Source organism: Tiliqua scincoides, chromosome 1 (genome assembly GCF_035046505.1).
Source record: "Tiliqua scincoides isolate rTilSci1 chromosome 1, rTilSci1.hap2, whole genome shotgun sequence".
Lineage (NCBI taxonomy): Eukaryota > Metazoa > Chordata > Lepidosauria > Squamata > Scincidae > Tiliqua > Tiliqua scincoides.
This window is the reverse complement of record NC_089821.1, coordinates 198,289,911-198,311,660: the sequence shown is the minus strand read 5'-3', so window position 1 is coordinate 198,311,660 and position 21,750 is coordinate 198,289,911. Positions and strand designations below refer to the sequence as shown.

At 44.2% G+C, this 21,750-nt stretch overlaps 1 pseudogene; it reads left to right on the top strand.

Annotated features, from left to right (window-relative positions):
- Positions 1 to 20,279: 20,279 nt before the first annotated feature.
- On the top strand, positions 20,280 to 20,397 carry LOC136638273 (5S ribosomal RNA; annotated as a pseudogene).
- Positions 20,398 to 21,750: the final 1,353 nt, after the last annotated feature.

Sequence of the window (21,750 nt, the reverse complement as noted above, 5' to 3'; positions counted from 1 at the left end):
ATGTTAGGCTGACCATCCTATAGTTTCCCAGGTCCCCCCTCTTCCCCTTTTTAAAGATCGGGGTGACATTTGCTAACCTCAAATCCTTTGGCACTGTGGCCATTTTAAAGGAGAAGTTGCATATTTTAGTCAAGAGATCAGCAACTTCATTCTTCAGTTCCTTAATAACTCTTGGGTGGATGCCTTCTGGGCCCGGTGACTTATTGATCTTTAATTTATCAATGAGGTCTGAAACATCTTCTCTTTTCACCTCTATCCGACTTAATTCCTTGGTCAGGAAGGGCTGTTTGGGCAGCGGTATCTGCCCAAGGTCTTCTGCCGTGAAGACAGATGCAAAGAACTCATTCAATTTCTCTGCCATCTCAAAGTCTTCTTTTATCTCCCCTTTCCCTCCCTCACCATCTAGAGGGCCAACCGCTTCTCTGGTGGGTTTCCTGCTTCTAACATATTTGAAGAAGCTTTTATTATTCCCCTTAATGTTGCTGGCCATGCGTTCCTCATAGTCTCTCTTGGCCTCCCGTATCACCTTCTTACATTTCTTTAGTCACAGTTTATGTTCCTTTTTATTCTCCTCATTAGGCAAGACTTCCATTTATGGAAGGAAGCTTCCTTGCCCTTTACAGCTTCTCTAACTTGGCTCATTAGCCATGTGGGCACCCTCCTGGATTTAACTGAGCCCTTCTCCCTTTGTGGTATACACCTCTGCTGGGCCTCTATTACTGTTGTTTTAAACAGCTTCCATGCACTCTGGAGAGATTGGAATCTTTTTACCTTCCCTTTCAACCTCCTTCTAACCAGCCTCCTCATTTGAGGGAAGTCCGCTCGTTGGAAGTCAAGGGTTTTTGTGAGGGATTTGCCTGGTATTCTTCCCCCGACGTGCATGTCGAAATGGATTGCAGCATGATCACTGTTCCCCATTGGCTCAGTAACATTGACATCTCTAACCAGGTCCTGATTACCGCACAATATTAAATCCAGAGTCACCTGTCCTCTGGTGGGCTCCATGACTAGCTGCTCTAAGGCACAGTCATTTAGTATGTCAAGAAACCTGGTCTCTTTTCACAACCAGATCACAAATTGACCCAGTCGTGAGCATAATTGAAGTCCCCCATGATTACAACCCTGTCCCTCCTTGTCACCCCCCTGATCTGTTTCCTCATTTCAAGGTCATTTCCTCATTTCAAGGTCATTTAGCTCATACAACACTCAATCCAATCTGAATAAACATACAGACATGTCCTGTTTTCCCACAAGAAAAGCACTCCTATTTGGCCCAAAATGGGGTTACTATATTTTGCAGCTGAATTGTATTCAAGCATGTCACTCGCTGCTCCTTTTCCCCTTAGTTGGCCAACATCTTACTCAAAATGGTCTCTGTATCCATAGAACTTGGCCATGGGGTTAGGAATGGAGATGCAAGTTCCTGATCTGAGCAAAGGAGGGGAAAAGAAACTGCAATTGGCAATAATCATAAGCTTATTAGGGGATCTTACTGCACAGTATTCTTTTTTCCACGTGTACCTTTTAGATTGTAACGCTGCCTTGGAAAACTTTTTCAAGCCCTTGCAGGCAGGGGACAGTGGTCAGTCTGCAATGCTTTTGAGATTCATTTTTGGTAGCAACCTTATGCACACTAACATATGAATACATCCCATTGAAATAAATGGCACTTACCTCCAACTAAACTGACGCAGGATCAGGTTGGTATGTTGCAAACTATCATGTTGTTTAGCTCCGTAAAAATTGAAAACATTATTTTGGATTGAAAGAGAAACCGACCGTAAATTCATCCGGAAAACAGCTGAAGATCAATAAGAATGAAAAGCAAATGGTAACCTTTGTAGACATTTTCCTATTTAATCTTGTCAAGTACTGTGCACAGTGAGGGCTGCATATTGTTATATGCTGTTATTTATTTGTCAATCACCACCTCCTTCCTAGAGTTAAATATAAGACTTTTAACAACAAAGATCAGATTGTCATGACTCTCTCATTGCCCTCTCAGTGCTTGGATGTGCTAATCTTAGTGTGTCTGATCTTCACAAGCCATGTAGTATCTCTGCACAGCCTTCACCGATCCTGCCAGGATCCCTAACACAGAGCAGTGAGTAACTGAGGGCCCGATCCTGTGGTCCCAGTGCCAGCCCAGCACTGGCATTGAGTTTTGCAAACATGCCATAAGGCACGCCTGTGACACTTCCTGCTGGGCAGGCACTGGCACAACATGAGCCCACACTAAGCCAGAACCAGACAGCAGCTGGATGCATACTGCCCAAAGGTCTGGGTGAGGCCCGGAAGTGGAGTAGTAAGTTGGGGCATGGCGAAGTGTTCTAGGGGTGGGGGAAGGTGGGTGGGAAGGAGACAGAGATGGCAGCAGGCTCTGCTACCATATCCTAACACCCCTCCTGGCCCAGGAGACCTGACACGGGTCACCTCGATTTTGCGCCCACTCAATAGTGGGCACAGATCCAAGGAGACCCATTACCCCAAGCTCCCTTATCTTGAGTAGGCCTGGCACTGCTTCCCAGCCCCATGGGATGCAGTGGTTGCCGTTTCAGCCCTGCTGGAGCCTTGGGTGCTGGGGAGCATAGGACTGGGCTGCCTGACATCATTGACAGTGATACAGCCACATGAAATCTGATGCAACATAATACCTTTGATTGCTCTCCATATTTTGCTGCTGTACTACAACGACAACACCATGCAGGCATTTGCACCTGCATCAAAGGAGTTTCCCAATCAACTGGTCCCTTTGGCCACCTTTTCATGGCTCAGCAGACGATCAGCTGTGACAAGTAATTCAGACATTTTGCAAATACTGTATGTGATTCAAGCAGTTATGACCCCAGCATTTCTTTCTCAAAAAACAAGTATTGTCATTAAAATTTTCCTCCAAACATGTTGGCCAGAAGATGTCCAACAACTTTACTCCTGGGAAGTTTGAATACCAGTGTTCTGCACAAAACATTTGTGACCAGTTAGTTGTTACCAGTTATCCAATCTAATATGTAAAAAGTTGGGTAGATTAAATATGAAGGTTAATGATTGTAATGAAGATTAGGCTGAAAAAGTTCTCAAGGATTTGAACAATTCCTTCTGTAACAGAAAGAAAGACTTCCTTTCTTTGTAGAAAGAAAATGCTGACAGAAAACAGATTTGTTTTGACTTAAAAGAAAGCTGTAAGGTCATTTCAGTATCTTCCTGAATGGCAATCCAATTCCTGTCATTTGTCTTTGTCTAGTAGACTGCTAACATATGACACACATGCTGCAAACAGAGCCCCAAACATGAGTAAGCCTTCCTTCCTTCCTTCCTTCCTTCCTTCCTTCCTTCCTGAAACAATCATGCAGATGAGAAATGTGGAAATACCGGCATCCATATGCTGTGTGATCAGGCAGCATACAAATTAGTAATTTGATCTCCAAGTACGCATCTGATCCTGATCCATGTTTCACCACAGTAAACAGTAGAAACAGACAACACAAAGACTGTGGGGTAGTGTGTGATCTGTTCAACTCCTCCATGGCATTGTGAGTCAGGGGTGAGGGGGCAGCTCTACATGTGATTCCAGGGAAGCAGAAAAGCAGAGGGCAATGCAGGGCCAGCAGCAATGCTCTTATGCAGATTGGAGTGGTGAATGGGGCCAGCTAGTTAATACTGGACATCCCCCTTCCCTGATCGCAGTTCTCAATTGTTTGGCAGTCACCCAGCTCTCCTGAATTAAGTGGGGGGGGGGGACAGTCCCAGAGGTCTCTTCTGGGTAAAGGAACACTTGGTCCCATGCCTGGGGGTAAGCCCTAGCTGCCTGAAGGGATCTACTTGGACCTAGGTATGTGGATTGAGGCCAGGAAGGGGGATAGATTACTGGTGCTGCCACCGCCAATACTGTCCCCTTTCTGGCCTTGATCCGTTCCCCTTCTCACCCCAGTCCCCCCTTTGTCCTGTGCCCTCCCCTCCTGTTCCACTCACCTACTGTCTCCCAGCCACTCCCCTGTTGACTGAGCAGGGTTTGTTGGAAATTTGCCTGGTTTGTCTAGAACTGTCTCTCAGGATTATTAGGGTGGAGGTGAACAGGGTCCAGAGGCCATGTTTGTCCCGACCCCAAACTATAGACTCAATAGTAGTCTTACACAGGTCTCAGTCACCACATCTTTGAAATGTGGATTGCAAGAACCTAGGACTGCTGCATGCAAGTCTTTCTGGGCTCTGAACTCTGTGTGTCCAAATGTGGAAGTTAGGTGTGTGGAGAGGTATGATATTCACCCTCTCATTTCAATTGTGTTAATACAGTATCTGCACTGAATATGATAATTCAAAGTGAACTGGAAGAATTCATGCTGCAGCACAGCCTTTTAGAATTAATCGAGTTGCAACCTTTCTTTCATCCAACATCTTGTGTCTCTCACCCCTTGTCCCTGCCTCTGTGTGGACATTCAAGACAATGAAATTGAATAGGGAAGAAATAATCAAAGCAGAGAATCCAGTCCTAAGCCCAAAGTGCCTGAATGCTATTATTGAAAACAAGGATCTTAGTTGCTACATTAAGTATGGAGGTATTTCCATTCATGTCACAATGAATGGAAGCAAGAATCTGCATGTGAGGGCCTTTGGGGACCACTGATGATTGCCTTGACTGAAGCAAATCAGGGTCAAGGTCTGACCAAAGAACAGGTATTTAGCGGCAGTCACCTGGAAGCATAATCTGCTCTTTCAACTCGACTAGGCTTTGAAACTTAAGGACAACATAGACTGCAGGAGGAAGAGACACAAAAGAGAACGCTGAAGCATCATCTCATAAACTGGCAGAAGAGTCTCATCCATATTTTAACATGCACACAGTGGGGGAGTAGCAAAAGGACATAAAAATTCAGCTAGAGGGCAGATGCCATGACCTCAGACTCAAGTGAATGTTCTTTACTTAAAAGCTGGTAGCAAGATCCTTAAGAATAAGGCTAGAGCAGTGATGTCAGTGTTTCAAATACCAGACAAGACAACTGATTTTAACAAGATGTCACATTCTGAGGTATGAATTTCAGACTTTTTGACCTTGAACTATCATTTTGTTGGAGGGGGGGGGAGGCATTGCAAAGTAAACTGGAAAAACAGATTAATGTCTTGCACAGTGACTATTAGCAAAATGTACAATGGACTATAATCCTATACATGTATATTCAGAATTCCAAAAATGCTAAATCAAATTTTCTCTGAGGTAAGTATGCATTGCAGACCAAATTGCTCAAAAAAAGTTCACTATTCACAATTAAGTAAAGTCATCCATTCATTCATGTATTATTAAATATTTCATAGATTATACTTCAATATATTTATGTCTACAAATTCACTAATGTGCACTGTTCAGTCTAGAATGTTCAGTCTAATGATGTGTAATGTTCAGTCTAGAAAGAAAGTGCCCGGGGGGGGGGATATTGAGACATATACAGTTATGAACAGGATGGATAAAGTAGATAGAGGGATGTTCTTTTCCCTCTTGCACAGCACTAGAATTATAGGACATCCACTAAAATTGAGTGGTGGGAGAGTTAGAACAAACAAAAGAAAATATGTCTTTACCCAGTATGCAGTATGCAATCTGTGGAACTCCTTGCCACAGGATGTGGTGACAGTATCTGGCCAGGATGCTTTTAAAAGGGGATTGCACAGATTTATGGAGAAAAAGTCCAGCACAAGTTACAAGCCACGAGAAGCAGACTATCCTTGAATGCCAGATGGCAAGGGAGTGGCAACAGGATGCAGGTATCTTGTCTTGAGTGCTCCCTGAGGCATCTGGAAGGCTACTATGAGATACAGGAAACTGGACTAGATGGGCCTTTGGCCTGATCCAGCAGGGCTCTTCTTAGGTTCTTATATGTTCTTATGTAGTAAGGTACATAGTAAGGCCTTGTATGCTGCTTGAGCTCTCCTCTTTTCCTCAATGACTGGTGTCAACTCCTCAGAGTGGGCTTCAAACCAGTCTGCCGCCTTGTTGGTCTTCTTGCCGAATATGGACAAGGCGGTGTTGTAAACGGTATTCTTGAAATGTTCCCATCTGTTGGATGCGTTTGCGTCGGCCGGGCCTGGAAGAGATTCCTCAAGCGCTCGTGCAAATTCCTCCACATTTCTCTGATCCCGGGTCTTGCTGGTATCAATGCGAGGTCCTCCTTCCTTTTTCGTGTGATACAGTCGCTTTGTTTGCAGTTTCACTCTGCTGCACACCAGGGAGTGGTCAGTGTCGCAGGCAGCACCATGATAACTGCGTGTGGTCTTGATGCTGGGAAGGCTGGAGCGTCTGGTGAGGATCAGGTCGAGCTGGTGCCAGTGCTTTGATCTTGGATGTCTCCAAGAGACTCTATGTTGGGGCTTTGTGTTGAAGAACGTGTTGCTGACACAGAGACCGTGATGACAGCAAAACTCTAGCAGGCGTTGGCCATTTTCGTTCATCCTCCCAGTGCCAAACTGACCTAAGCAAGTGGGCCATGAACTGTTATCAGCACCAACTCTAGCATTGAATTCGCCGAGGATGAACAATGGCTCTTTTACAGGGATTTTCTTGACAGTGGTGGCCAGGTCATCATAGAATTTGTCTTTGGCTTCTGCTGGAGACGACAGAGTCGGTGCATAAGCACTGATGAGAGTGACAGGTCCTGCTGATGACTGGAGCTGCAGGGACAAAATTCTTTCACTTCCCACAGTAGGTGGGATGATGGATTTCAGCAGGGTATTTCTGACCGCAAAGCCAACGCCATGTTCCCTGGTTTTGTTTGATGGTTTTCCCTGCCAGAAAAATGAGAAATTTCTCTCCTTGACAGATCCGGAATCTGGCAGCCTAGTCTCTTGAAGGGCGACGATGTCCATCTGCAGTCTGCTCAGCTCCATGTCGATGACAGCTGTTTTGCATGCGTCGTCTATTTCTTGCAGGTCATCAGAGAAGCCAGGTGTCATTGTCCTAACGTTCCAGGTGCCCAGCTTTAGGGCAGTAGTTTTCTGTTTTCTGTTGCATGGTGCAGAGTTGTCGATCCGCTTGTCGGTTTTCACCCTAAACCCCACGCACCCCATGAGGTTAACGGACCTGCTGTCCTTTCTTCGCTGTCCTGCTGAAGCAGGCCTTTGGAACTGCAACAGAAGGCATCTATCTCCGGACCAGATCAGACGGAAAGCACTTCAACCTCTCCAGACTGAGAGCAAAATCCAAAGTCCAGCTGAAATGTCTGCGTGACTTCCTCTTCGCCGACGATGCAGCTGTCACTACCCACTCTGCCAAAGATCTCCAGTAGCTCATGGATCGTTTTAGCAAGGCCTGCCAAGATTTTGGATTGACAATCAGCCTGAAGAAAACACAGGTCATGGTTCAGGATGTGGACTCACCTCCCTGCATTACAATCTCTGAGCATGAACTGGAGGTTGTCCATGACTTTGTGTACCTTGGCTCAACGATCTCCGACACTCTTTCTCTCGATACCGAGCTAAACAAGCACATCAGTAAAGCAGCTACCACGTTTTCCAGACTCACAAAGAGAGTCTGGTCCAACAAGAAGCTGACGGAACATAGCAAGATCCAGGTCTACAGAGCTTGCGTCCTGAGTACACTTCTGTACTGCAGCGAGTCATGGACTCTTCGCTCACAACAGGAGAGGAAACTGAGCGCTTTCCACATGCGCTGCCTCCGACGCATCCTCGGCATCACCTGGCAGGACAAAGTTCCAAACAACACAGTCCTGGAACGTGCTGGAATCCCTAGCATGTATTCACTGCTGAAACAGAGACGCCTGCGTTGGCTTGGTCATGTCGTGAGAATGGATGATGGCCGGATCCCAAAGGATCTCCTCTATGGAGAACTCGTGCAAGGAAAGCGCCCTACAGGTAGACCACAGCTGCGATACAAGGACATCTGCAAGAGGGATCTGAAGGCCTTAGGGATGGACCTCAACAAGTGGGAAACCCTGGCCTCTGAGCGGCCCGCTTGGAGGCAGGCTGTGCAGCATGGCCTTTCCCAGTTTGAAGAGACACTTTGCCAACAGTCTGAGGCTAAGAGGCAAAGAAGGAAGGCCCATAGCCAGGGAGACAGACCAGGGACAGACTGCACTTGCTCCCGGTGTGGAAGAGATTGTCACTCCCGGATTGGCCTTTTCAGCCACACTAGACGCTGTGCCAGAACCACCTTTCAGAGCGCGATACCATAGTCTTTCGAGACTGAAGGTTGCCAATACAGTAAGGTATAAGAGAACTTCACAGCATAGAGATGTTGAAGGTATTTTATGTTATCTGTATGTATGTACCTACATATTCATAAAGACAGAACATATATACCAGGGTCGAAAATGGGCCTATATATATGTCGAAAATATCTGGCCCGTGGAAGCTCTTTATCCAGCCCGCATGCTAACTGGGTCTCCCAGCACCACTCTCAGCTATTGTGTTGCAAAATGACAGCTTGGCTGGATCAGTGCTGCTGGGATAGCCCAACTATCATGTGGCCCACCCTTTCAGCAGTGTCCCTTCTACTGAGATGTTCCTGATGAAAAGGTGGGCTGCATGATAATTTAATTCACCCAGCATCATTCTTTCATCAGTGCTGTTTCTGTCAACACGAAGGGAGGGAGATGCAGAAGTTCTCAGAAGGCAAGGAATGATACAGGAGGAAGGGGCAGAGGGGTGAGAGATGGAGAAAGGAGATGCTGCCAAGAGCCCAATTATCATGTGGGCTGCCTTTTCAGCAGCACCACTTCTGCTGAAAAGTCACTTTGCAGAGCACCTCTCAGCTACTGAGTTGAAGCAATGCCGTGGTTGAAGTGGTGCTGCTGAAAGGGCAGCCAATGTGATAATTAGATCTTCCACATATTGAAAATTGAAATCAAGGTTTGCACATTGCGTCTTCTGTCACTTGCAGCTAATGAGTTACTATGTCACAAAGGGGCATGCAGGGTACAGTAGATACTGCCATGGCACACTGGCTTGGGCTAGGATAGGCCTATTTGTTCTATTTTTAACTCTTCAAATACTAGTGTGCATTCTCTCCTGCACTGAAGCAGGAAAAAAGATAATAGCATGCAGTAGCATAGCCGTCCAGTTATGACCCCTGAATCAAACCCATCTCCTCTACTTCATTTATGCAAACACACTATCACACTACTCTATTTGAATATGTTCTTGGGTGACGTCATTATATAAGAAGCTGGCTTATGCTGAATAAGACCACTGATCCATCTAGCTCAGTAACTGGCACTCAGTATTCAGTGTTTCAGACAGGGGTCTTTCTTTCCCAGGCCTACTTGCAGATGTCAGGGACTTTCTGCATGCAATTCACGTAGTCTACTATTGAGCTACTACTTGCCCTGTTGTGCAAAGGATATAATGGAGACTAAACCTGCTTTCAGCAATCATGTAGAACAGTCCTAATACTGCAAATATATGTTGCACTTGTTGAGGAAATAATGGTTATGAGCAAGGGAAGGTAATAAGATTATGAAAGAGAGTCAACTCTGTATGGAACTATTTGCCCCCCAGTCCAGCTAACACAATGACAGACTTTTGTAGAACAAATGGGCTCCCATCCAGTAGACAGTAAAGTAAGTACAGGTGCAACCTATTTATCCACGGATTTTTTTATCTTCGGATTTGTCTCAACTCAAATGGGGTGGGGGAACTGAAAGTCACACACACTTTTGCCTCCTTTGCCCTGTGCCTGCGTCTCAGTCCATTCCCAGGGAGCCCAAACCACTGCAAAAAGGCTCAGCTGAGTAGAAACGCATAGGACTGGGCTCTTAAAAAGCTCAGCATCCCACCTGTGAAAGAAGTGGGGACAGCTGAGGAGGGGGAGGAGAGGGGATTGCTTTAAAAAACTCAGGGAGTGTTTCCCAATTCTCCCCCTTGAGATGCTGCAGGCTTTCCGTGCTCCAGCCTACGGAAATAAAATAGCCCAGCAAGCAAGTCTTCCCAGCAAGCCAAAGCAGGAGATTTAGGCTACAATCTGATCCACACTTTCCTGGGAGTAAGCCCCATTGACTAGAATAAGACTTACTTCTGAGTAGGTAAGCATAGGACTGGACTCTTAAAAGCTCAGCATCCCACCTGTGAAAGGGGGAGGAGGGGGAGGTGAAGGAGTGGAGCACAGGCGAGGGGATTGATAACAGCTGCCTTAGTTTCCTTCCAGCCCCAAGTGTCAGGCTGCAGCGTATTTGCATAACTCTATGGAATTTAGTACAACACATTTTTTTTAAATCACGCTGGGTCACGGAATGGAACTCATGTGGATAAATAGGCTCCACCTGTATAACACCTGTATAACCTGTATAACACCTGTATAATCTACCACCCAGCAGCCTATGCAATGCTGCAGCACCAATGGAATGCATGCTGAATGCAATGGTGGTGGTGGTGGTGTGACCGGACAATTTAGGGGAGATAAGACTCATTGGCCACCAATGTGTCTCCTTGGATCGATGTCAGCTACTTAGCAGCATGTTGTGCTGGGGAAAGGGGGATTGGATCTTGCCATGTGCTGCTGCTGCTGCTGAGATCTTCCCACTCCTGTTTTCAGTTTGGCCTGGTTCCCACCCCAAGCCTCCCCCAAACTGTGCAGAGCCTCTGATCACTTGCACCTGTAGCTCCAAAGTGCAGTACAGTGGTGAAGCTTTTATACCACTGGAACCAGGCTTATGGCTCATCATGAGATCTGCTGTTGTATACCTTGAATAGGATTGGGCTGTAAGTCTTAATTATGTACAGGGGACTTAATCTTGATTGGCAATATAGAGACCATCTAATTTGGAAACAGAAGGACCTGCTTACCAATAAATGTTTTGAATGAAAAGGACATCTGCAGCCATGTGAATAAAGATCAAAATATACTAGTCAGTGCTAGGTGCAGATAAATTGAATGCAGGAAGCATAAATAACATCTTTGTAATAATAACGTGCTTTTCCTTTTGAGCAATTATAAGATGCAGCTATTTTTTTTCAGCTAATCTCCAGTAAAATTTTTACAACTTTGTTTTCCAAATTTGTAGTTGCAATTGGCAACTGATGCCAGCATGTCAGAAATATAATAGCTAAGTTATGTATGTTGTGAAAAGAAAAAGAAAAACAAAAGCTGCAGTGCACATCTTTCTTGCCAAGGTGTCTTACCCACTTTTTTTTTTTTAAAGTAAAAGAATTATTTCCCTTGTATTCCATTTACTGAAAATTCTGGAAGTTCCATCAAACTGAACAAAGAATAAGGAGATCATACGTTGGACCTTTTTTCTCCAGTGAGAGCATGTTGGGACATCTCTTTTGTTCTGTAGGATAGTCTGTAACATGCAATTGTATATAGGACTGAACTGAAAGAATAGAGAATTTTTGTAAACAATTTCATCTGCACTGAAAGATGTCTCCCTTTTGGTGATTCTTTTGGGAATTACCTTGTAAAGGAAATAACAGTGTGTGTTTCAACAGATTAAAAGTAATCAGTGATCCAATAATCTGAAATCAGTAACGTAACCCAGTCCAGGAGGCAATGTCCTCACTTTCAGTTGGCTTCATTTATTTTCAATGAAGTTATCATGAAGTCAAAGGTGATTGGATACATAGCATCATAACTTCATCACAATCAATGCATTGATTATTCTGTGAAAGAAAAAGCACACCTAATGGAGAAATACGGCACTGAAGCAAAAAATGATCAATGGCTGCGGACAGATTTGAAAAAAGGGTAACATTCTCAGTTGAAGGTGATTTCACCAACTTCATATTTTGGCCTCCAAAACACTCTTTGCCCCCCACCATGTTTGCAATTTATCGTTCAGTACAGCTTTTGCCCTGAACTTTCCTTCCTACAGGTATCTGACTCATTGCTAAGAAAGGTCATCTGTTGGTCTGACTTGACTTTGGCTTAAGGTAACAGTTTTCAAACTCTCCCGGAGAGTTTGAACTGCTCTAAGTCCTTGTAGGGGCAGGGGGAGGCAGTGGGGGCGGGGGGGGCGGGGGCTCACAGGGCTGCAGAGGCTTGGCTGCACTTACCAGAGCCTCCTGTGGCCTTGCGGGGGTGCAGGGAGTCCTGCACGACCTTCTGCAGGTCTCCCCTGAAGGGAGCCCTGCAGATGGTTGCGCAGGGCTTCTCGCACCCCCAGGAGGCTGCAGGAGGCTTTGGTAAGTGTAGCCAAGCCCCTGCAGCCCCGAGTGAAACGATCCTGGGAATCACGTCACTGCCTCCTCCCTGCCATCTTGCTGCCCTCGCCCCTTAAGGGGGCAGAGGCCAGGGCCTTCAGGCTGGGGCATTGTAACGCCCCAGTTTGAAAATCCCCGGCTTAAGGGTTTGATGGGTAGCCCAATCCTATCCTGCACTGGCACAGGCAGCCTGGCCTGCACTGGAACAGACTGGACTATACTGTATCCAGGAGGTAGGAAGTGGCTGCTGCACAAGTCAGAGTAAAAGGATTTATTTCCCCCTACTTTGTGTCTTGCGGCAGCACCACAATGGAGCAGCTTGGTTCTGTGCCAGTGATTTTGCCAGCACAGATGCCACACTTGTCTTTATGTATTAATGCATTTATATCCCACCTTTCTTCATTCATGGAAGTCAAGGGATAACCATCTGGAACCCGTATAGGCACTGACCAGACCTACAATGTCTCGTCCTTCTTTAGCAAGGTAGCTATATCCCTCAGACCACTTTCTGGGTCCTGCTATGTCCTCTTACATCCTGCCACTTCCCATGCAGAAAGTCAGGGCCACAAACTGAATCTCCACTGTTAACAAACAGATGGATAGAATATTCCTATTCAGTGACTAGCAGTTCTTCATCTTCAACTGATATGGCATTCCAACTGATCACTGTCACTTTTAGAAGCTTGATCAGCACCTCTGGCCTTAGGAAAAAAAGCAACCCTGAGATTAGAAAAAGTGCCACCCATGCTTATATCTGAAAGCATGTCAGTTATTCTGAATAAGGCATGCCTCTTCATTGCTTATGAACCATATTTGTTTTCAGTGACCCAAGAAAACTAAAGGAACGATGGAAGCAGACACTATCTGGATCTGAATGGCAGCAACTATTTTTCATTTTGGAGATTGTTTCACAAAGAGATAATCTCTTCCCTCTTGCATTTTATGGTCACTGAGGCATGCTTTCCTTCTGCTGCTGCAGCAAACTGACTTGACTACATTGGCATTCCCTCAGATTGGGTTCTGACATTGTACTGAATGTCAGAATGCTCCTTGACCTTTGGGGAAATGCTTGCTGTTAATGAGATATAATTTTTTGTACTTTTAAATATTTGTCCTCCATCTCTCTTGCCTGTTGCTGCCCAAGGTAACGTCAGTCAAAAGTAAAACCAACAGCACGACAACAAGAAAATAGTTGCACAAAAATTTCAATGAATCAAAAGGTGACAAGAAACAGACCAGTGAAATTCAACAATGAGATGTTAATCTGCATATATCATCAGTGACTCTAATGGGTTTATTAAATTTTATTAAAATTATTCATGCTGAATAATTACAAGATCTTTCATTGGTTCAATAAATGCAAGAGAAACATTTTATTCATTTTAAAAAATGTTTATTTTAAAATATTTTTTAAAAATACAAAAATAAAATAAAAGCTCTGCTATGCAGCACTTTAAGAACCAGAAAATTCATTTAACCAGTGCCTCTGCAGCAGGCGAAGATGCCGGTTAAGCAAGTAGGGGCCCAATCCTATCCCACTTTCCAGCAACTGCAATGCAGCCCCGAGGTAAGGGAACAATCGTTCCCATACGTTGAGGAGGCCTCTGTGACTGCCTCACCACCACAGGAAGCAGCGCATACCCCATTGGCACAGCAGCACCGGCACTGGAAAATTGGATAGGATGGGGCCCTAGATTGCTTACTGAAAAGTTATTTAAGCAACCCCTCCCCTCTCCAAGCCAAACTATTTTAGCGATACAGATTTATCTGAGTGACCTGGCAGAGTGGCAGCCCAGAAGGAGGCTTGTAATATAGGTGTGGGAAAAGGCTCAGAAGGTAAGGGGGTGAAAGCTTTTTTGTACAGCACATTTGGGTAACTGATAACTCCCATTCCCTGTGCATCCTGAATTACATGGTGTTCACTTCATATATTCCCTGGATTTCTTGAAACAGACCTCAGCTGATTTAAAAAAAAATATTTTTCATATTTCTATACCGCCCTTCCTCTCAGGGTAGTGTACATTGTTCCGCCCCTTATTGTGTTCTCACAACAAACCCGTGGAAGTAGGCAATGCTGAGAAGAGTGACTGGCCAAGGTCACCCATGGCTTAGTGGGGATTATGAACCTTGATCTTCCAGCTCTTAAGTCCAACTCACAAACCATTACCCTATCCTAGCAACCATTTGCTAAATGCACCATTTGCTAAATGGTGGAAAACTGAATCTGAGTTAAGGGTGGTGTTGGGTTTCTGAGGTACTGAGGTGACTGAGACTCATTTAAAGTGAGCTTTACAACCATTGCATTCTTCCCTGGCTCAGATTTTCATTCATTTTTTTAAGATTTCTTCCAGTGTTCCATAGGTCCTTGAAACCAGTGTTTCAGTCCTCAGCGGGATGTCAAAGATTGTTATTTACAAATAAACAGACCGCTGCATACCTAGGGAGTTGCTAGAGCATGCGGATTCCCCTTGTTTGCAGGTGGTTTCATTTCTCTGCTGTCTGATAGGCAGAAGACTATGTTTGTTTGGTGCTACAACTGGAAAGGAAAAAGAAAATAAATATGGGATGGGAAAGGGCTAGAGATCAGGACAGGCTGAATGCCAAATGTTGCTGAAAATCCAGAACATTCGCTTTAAGTGGAGGTGTTTCTTCATTTGACAAGGAGGTTCAAGAGCTCAGTCCATTTACAATTGCAATGCCTGACATTTGCATAGTGTTCCTAACATTTGCAGAGAGAGGTAAATATTATTGCTGCCATACAGCAGCTGAGGACCTGAGGCTGAGGGGTCTTCCTAAAGCGATCAACTGAGTTGAAGGCAAAGGCAAGACTCAAAACAGGGGTGCCCTGAAGTCCAGCTCAGTCTCTCAGCCACTGCACTGGGCCACCTCATTATATTCTCTACTACCTGCATCTCTCTTCTGAGGAAGGTGATTTTTCCCCCCTTTCTCTGACATGTTCCTGTTTTTCCCCATGACACCTCATGAGGAAGACTTCAGTGTAATTCAAAATTTTGCCTAGCTTCAGGTCTGTTTAATTAATGAAGTTACACAATATAATCCAAATAGAAGTTCAATTGTAAGACAAGAAAGAAAGAAAGAAAGAAAGAAAGAAAGAAAGAAAGAAAGAAAGAAAGAAAGAAAGAAAACACAAACGGTAATTTCTGCTTTCTGTCTCCTTTTCTTTTCTTTTTCTTTACTCCAACACACCTTCAGATTTTTCTGTACTCAGCAGGGTCAACAGCAATTTTTAGATCCACTCATTATTGACAGCTGAATAGTTGAAAGGCAGGAACTCTGAGAGCCCACAGAGACTCGCCTGTCAATCTGAATCTGAGACAAGTGTGTTGCCCCCTCCAACGCCAGGATAATTTTATAATCTACATGTGTTGTTTTATTTCTTTTATGGCATAGCCTCAGAACAAAAAATGTATACATGTTCAGGAGGAAAAAAAATATAGTCAGTGACAATGAATGACAATGAATTAGGATTAATGAGGACACTGGCGACATCCGCACTAATGCAAGACTGAGGGTTTTTGTTTTTTTTAAACATTTTCACCCAGGAGACCTGAAAAACTGCGGGGGCTAACTGTTTCAGGGTGAAGAACATTTTTTGCTGGATCATTGCTAACACAAAGTACTGAAAACTGGAGGAGCTTGACAACATAAATGGAATGGACAACAGCAGAGCAATAACAAAGTTTGCATCCAAGGCAGCCAAAAACATTTTCATTCAGGTCCTTTCCCTAAACTTGCAAATATGAATTAAACATTCCAGAAAGAATTAAGGTATGTGGTTTACATCAGCATTATTTTTTCTTCCGTAGCTGAAAATGGATTTATTTTGTTCTCCATAGTGCACTTATGAGGTTGAAAGTAGAAAGTAGAAGGATAATGAGATATTGAATTATGGGTGTAAAAAAGCAGTACCACTCAAATCTCATAGGTTTCAGTGACTGTTTACAACCCCTTCCCCCCCAAAACCCACCACTTATGCATAGAAATAGTGCAAGACACACTTTTGAGATTCTAATGTCCCAAGTGAAAATATCTGTGCTTCTCAGTCCAGTTAGTTGGAAGGATGTTGCAAGTATCTACAATAGCACTTACTTCAGGTAAGTTCAAAGGACTGCAGGCTAGGACCACATTATACACTTCTGTGACATTAATGTTCAATGGACAGGTTCTTCTTTGAGCACAATTGGCCTTTTGTGAATGGAAGAAACTTCTGTTCACAGAAAGCAAGGTTTGGATTTAACCCTTACAGCACAATCCTATGCATGTTTACTCAGAGCTAAGCTGTACTGATTTCAATGGGGCTTACTTCCAAGTAAGCATGCATAGGATTGCAACCTGAGATCACTACTCTAGGTATGTCGGTTCTGTTGAGATTACCTTCCATGCAGTTGTGTTAAAAAGTGAGAATGTTAAACTGTAGCAAACATGTCTTTGGAAAGAGAAACGTGACTAAGAGCATATTCAGAAGTCAGTCCATTATAGTCGATGGGGCTTACTTCCAGGTAAATGTGGATAAGTTTGTACCTTAGGGGTGATTCAGAGTGGAGAAACAGCAAGCATAAAAAAGGTTTAAGTCTAGGGCTAAGGGTAAATATAATAAAATAATATAAATACAGCTATCAGATATTTAGGACTTGGATTAATAACCACTGAATTGCCAACTGCTTTTATCAGTGATTAAGTAATGTACACACACACACACACAGAGTGATTTTCCCTAAGATGTGGGCAAGTATTGTTCTTAATATCTATTTCAATATGAAAGACGTGTTCATTCATCACAAAGGTTATTGGGAAGCAGCGAATCTTATCAAGTATCCTGATGATAAATGGGAATATCCTTTTCTAAGCAGCATAATACATATTTCATAAATCTACTTGAATCTCAAAGAAGAAATTTCTTTGCTTACCCAGCACTGTCTGTTTGAAAACAAGAGCTGTCAACAACAATTCCATTCCCTGGGAACCTCAAAAGCAAATAATCCCATTGCATCCTCTGGTCTGTGCAAGCATAACTGAATTTTAGAACCAGGCACTCTTATATAGAAACATTTATATGCATAATTTGGATGGGCCAATTTGAATACTTCATAAGCATTTGCTTTAAAGAACAGGTGGCTTCATCCAGCAATTCGCTTTTGGTGCAGGAGGATTCAGCTCTTCTGGCTTAAAGAGCTTTCCTAATCATTTGAAGAGATGCACATGTTCCTATTCCAGTCTGACTTCCTAGCCAGTCTCAGTCTCTGGACAGAGGTGAATGTGTTGTCCCTACACTGAGTCTTGCATAAAAATATAGCAGAATTTGAAAATATCCATTCATGCATATTAGGGATTGCACAAGTACCCCAGTGATTGGCTCCAAATGGAGTTGATCTTTTGCACATGTTCCAAATGAATGCTTGCAAAAGCTCGAGCTTTTCTGAGTGTGATTCAAAGGCTCACAAAGCCTCAAAGTGTTCCCAAAAGCACACGCCTTTTCGGAGTGATCAAATTACTCCTCAAAGCTCAACTGCCATGTGCCTACTGCTGTGTCCCATTTCTCCCTCCCACAAAGCAAAGTGCTTCCTTTTTTTTTTTTTTTTTAAGGGGGAAAGGAGTTGATGGGTGCTCTCAGAGCTCCTGTAGCATTCATTCCTCATGGGGACTGAAACTGGTAGACCCAAAGCCCTATTTTGTCCGTTACCCCATCATAGCATGCAGCAGCACCAAAACAGGCTGTGCTGTATGCTGTGGGGGGCAGATTGGGACACTTGGGAGGAGAGATGGGAAACAGAAAATATTTTTACCGCTATATATATTATTAAAACATTATAAATGTAAATAAAATAATAAATATAAATAATTAGAAATATAAATACAATAACGTATGTATACATTATATAAATGTATAAATTTATACGACAGTGAAGAAGGTCAATTCTATGCTTGGGATCATTAGAAAAGGTATTGAGAACAAAACGGCTAATATTATAATGCCGTTGTACAAATCGATGGTAAGGCCACACCTGGAGTATTGTGTCCAGTTCTGGTCACATCTCAAAAAGGACATAGTGGAAATGGAAAAGGTGCAAAAGAGAGCGACTAAGATGATTACGGGGCTGGGGCACCTTCCTTAAGAGGAAAGGCTACGACGTTTGGGCCTCTTCAGCCTAGAAAAGAGGCACCTGAGGGGGGACATGATTGAGACATACCAAATTATGCACGGGAAGGATAAAGTGGATAGAGAGATGCTCTTTACACTCTCACATAACACCAGAACCAGGGGACATCCACTAAAATTGAGTGTTGGGAGAGTTAGGACAGACAAAAGAAAATATTTCTTTACTCAGCACGTGGCTGGTCTGTGGAACTCCTTGCCACAGGATGTGGTGATGGCATCTGGCCTAGATGTCTTTAAAAGGGGATTGAACAAATTTCTGGAGGAAAAATCCATTATGGTTTACAAGCCATGATGTGTATGTGCAACCTCCTGATTTTAGAAATGGGCTATGTCAGAATGCCAGATGCAAGGGAGGGCACCAGGATGAGGTCTCTTGTGATCTGGTGTGCTCCCTGGGGCATTTGGTGGGTCGCTGTGAGATACAGGAAGCTGGACTAGGTGGGCCTATGGCCTGATCCAGTGGGGCTGTTCTTATGTTCTTAATAAATAATATAATATTAAAATATATTACCCCTCCATAAGCCTTCCAATTGCCATTGGCTCTCCTTGAACCTGCACCTCTTTAGCTGGCACAAATCCAAGGAGACAAAGGGGATGCATTAGCAGCTTCCAGAGGAGATGGCATTTAGCGCAAGTCATCCATGCCAGGTGCCACCCCCTCCCACTTCCGACACACCTCCCACCCTCCCCCGTTAAGTCATCTCCCATCACATTCTGCCTTCACCATCAAGTCACCAACCCTGGGGAAACTTTTTCTGGCTGCTGTCACACACATGGTTCATTTGTTGTTTCTAGTAGCAGCCTGGAAACATGTGGCTACACAATGGCATTTATGACACCATAAAGTGCTGTCCACTGTCGGAGCACTAGTATCTGTAGCAGACTCAGCCCATAGGATTGGGCTGCCAGTCCAAGAATGCCCAGTAGAAAACACATGCCATTTCTGTCATTTCTTCTCAAGCGAAGGGTCCCTCTTACATGTGAAAATGATGCCAACAGTTCCCCACCAGGGTTTCTGGAACTGGAAATTCCAGTCCCAATTTCCACTAGCTAAAGATGTCACCAAGGTCCTGGTAGTGCCCTTTGCCTTGGCCAAACCCAGAGGAAGGCACTTTCCTTTGGGAGGAGAGAGATGGGGAGGTGACTGTTGAAAAGCAGCATATAAATATTCTCAATAATGATCATAAGCAATGCACGTTACTTTGAGCCTTTATGAGCGGTCAGTAAAGACTGGTGCTAATCTCAATTCTGTTTGCAGGCATTCAAACAGGGGTGCTCACTTTCTTGAACATTCCTCACTGAATGTTCATGGCATCTCTAATAGGAGCATACACTATAGTGCATGGCTAGCAAGGCATAGCATGCCTTCCTGATAGAACACAGTGGATAACTGGTTCTAAAAATTGTCCAATCCTCGCGCATGCTTTCTACATGGGATGGAAACAGTCTGCTGCTTGCCTTCTTGAATGACAAAAAAAATGACAGTATTTTCATTGTGGCATTTTGCTTGGCTCTAATCCCCAGTTTTGGCTGTATTCCAGTTTGTTGCTAGCTAATCCTTACACCATGTAGCTTTTTATTATTAAATTTTTCTGTTCTATGGACATAATCCAGAAAAGTACATAACTCATTATTTCAGGCAATTAGTCGCAGCACCTGGTAAAAATGTCCCATCTCTGAGAAAGATGGCAAACATTTCAGCTTCTTTCCTGAAATGGCTCTTCCCAGTGAAAGGCTGAAACTTGGTTGGGATCTCTGTAAACAGATTGATGCTGGCAAACACACCTGGACTCATTATGTCACTGTGGGAAGGAGTTGGTACCTTCATTTGCTTGTTTTCCTCCCACCTCCCCCTTCATGGTTTACTTTGAATCATGTCTCTTAGGCTCCAAGTCATTATTTTAAACTGAGTGCTTTGGCAGAAAAGTGTGGAGTCTAAATGAATATATAAAACAAACACTCTGCAGCAACTGTTACCCTGCATGTGCCCGATCTCGTCTGATCTCGGAAGCTAAGCAGGGTCAGGCCTGGTTAGTACTTGTATGGGAGACTGCCTGGGAAAACTGGGTGCTGTAGGCTTATACCATAGTCTTTCGAGACTGAAGGTTGCCAACCATATCTTCAAAACTAATGGCTATTACCATATTTTGAGCTAGTAGATTCCAAAAGTTAATTATACACAGTGGGCTAGGTCAGATACTGACATCTAAATCTCAGGGATGGGCGAGTCCAACGTGGCTTGACTCAAGTCAAATCATGAGTCTCTGTTTCCTAGTTGCCCAGAGCTTTCTCGTGACTCAAAAATACTTGTATGCGTGCCAAAGTTTTCTTTAAACTCCCCTGATGTCCCCGTCCCATCTGTAAACAAGGTGGGAGGAGATGGGACGGACTGTGTGAGAGTGGAATTAGAAGTGACAAGATGGAGGAGGGTAATTTGCAGGAACTGGGAGGCTTACCAGTACAATCCAATTCTTTGCAGGTTCATTCAGAAGTAGTTCCATTTGCATCGATCATTCAATAAGGCTTCCTCCTCCCAAGTAACAACGGAGCCATGAGGATGGAAAGCATGATCACTACAAAATGCCTCCCCCTCCATGGACTTCTATAGCCAATTCTAAGGCAAGAACCCCCTTGGGCTCCTCCTTCTGCCCTACCTCATCCAAAGACAAAAATCAGACCACTCATTCCTCATCCAATGATCATCGGTTTCTTCAGAGACGGACAATAGAGCCCACTCCTGACTCCCCCCCCCCCGCTCAATGCAAAAGCAAAACATTAACCATTCCCTGCTTCTTGGTTGGAACTTCCCTGTGGCTTGCCCAGTCTGAATGATGGCCCCACGAGGTCTTTCATGTGCCAAAAAAGTAAGCAAGCACACCTACACACAGACAGACTCGAATCTGCATGTGTGGGGACCAAGCGCTGAGTCAGTGGCCTCAGACTTGAATGAGATTTGAGTCAGTGCCTGAGTCATTGACATGGGTGGCTCGAGTGCAAACAAGTCACCAAAAAATACATGTTTTTGGGACTCAGACTCGAGTCACGTGACTCAAGTTCCCACCCCTGCTCACCTCCCCTCCATCCACACACTCAATTTAAAAACATGTACGAAGAGTTTACACTACGTGTAAGGGCAGTTCAGATAAACTTGCATGTGATTATGAGAAAAGGAAAGGTGCATCAGGAGCGGATGCATAATCCTGCACCAAACTACATGGAAACATGCCAGGTTTGGATGGTATTCTGTAAACCTTCCCAGGATTAAGAGCACAATTCTACCCTGCGCTGAAACAGGTAAGCCAAGAGGCTTGCGCTGTATCCAGCGTAGGATAGGGCCCCAAAGCGGCTCAGCCAGAGGCAAGGGAAAACATTTCCCCTTACCTGCAGGTAAAGCACACCGGCCCCTATGGGTCTCCTTGAACTTGCGCCAC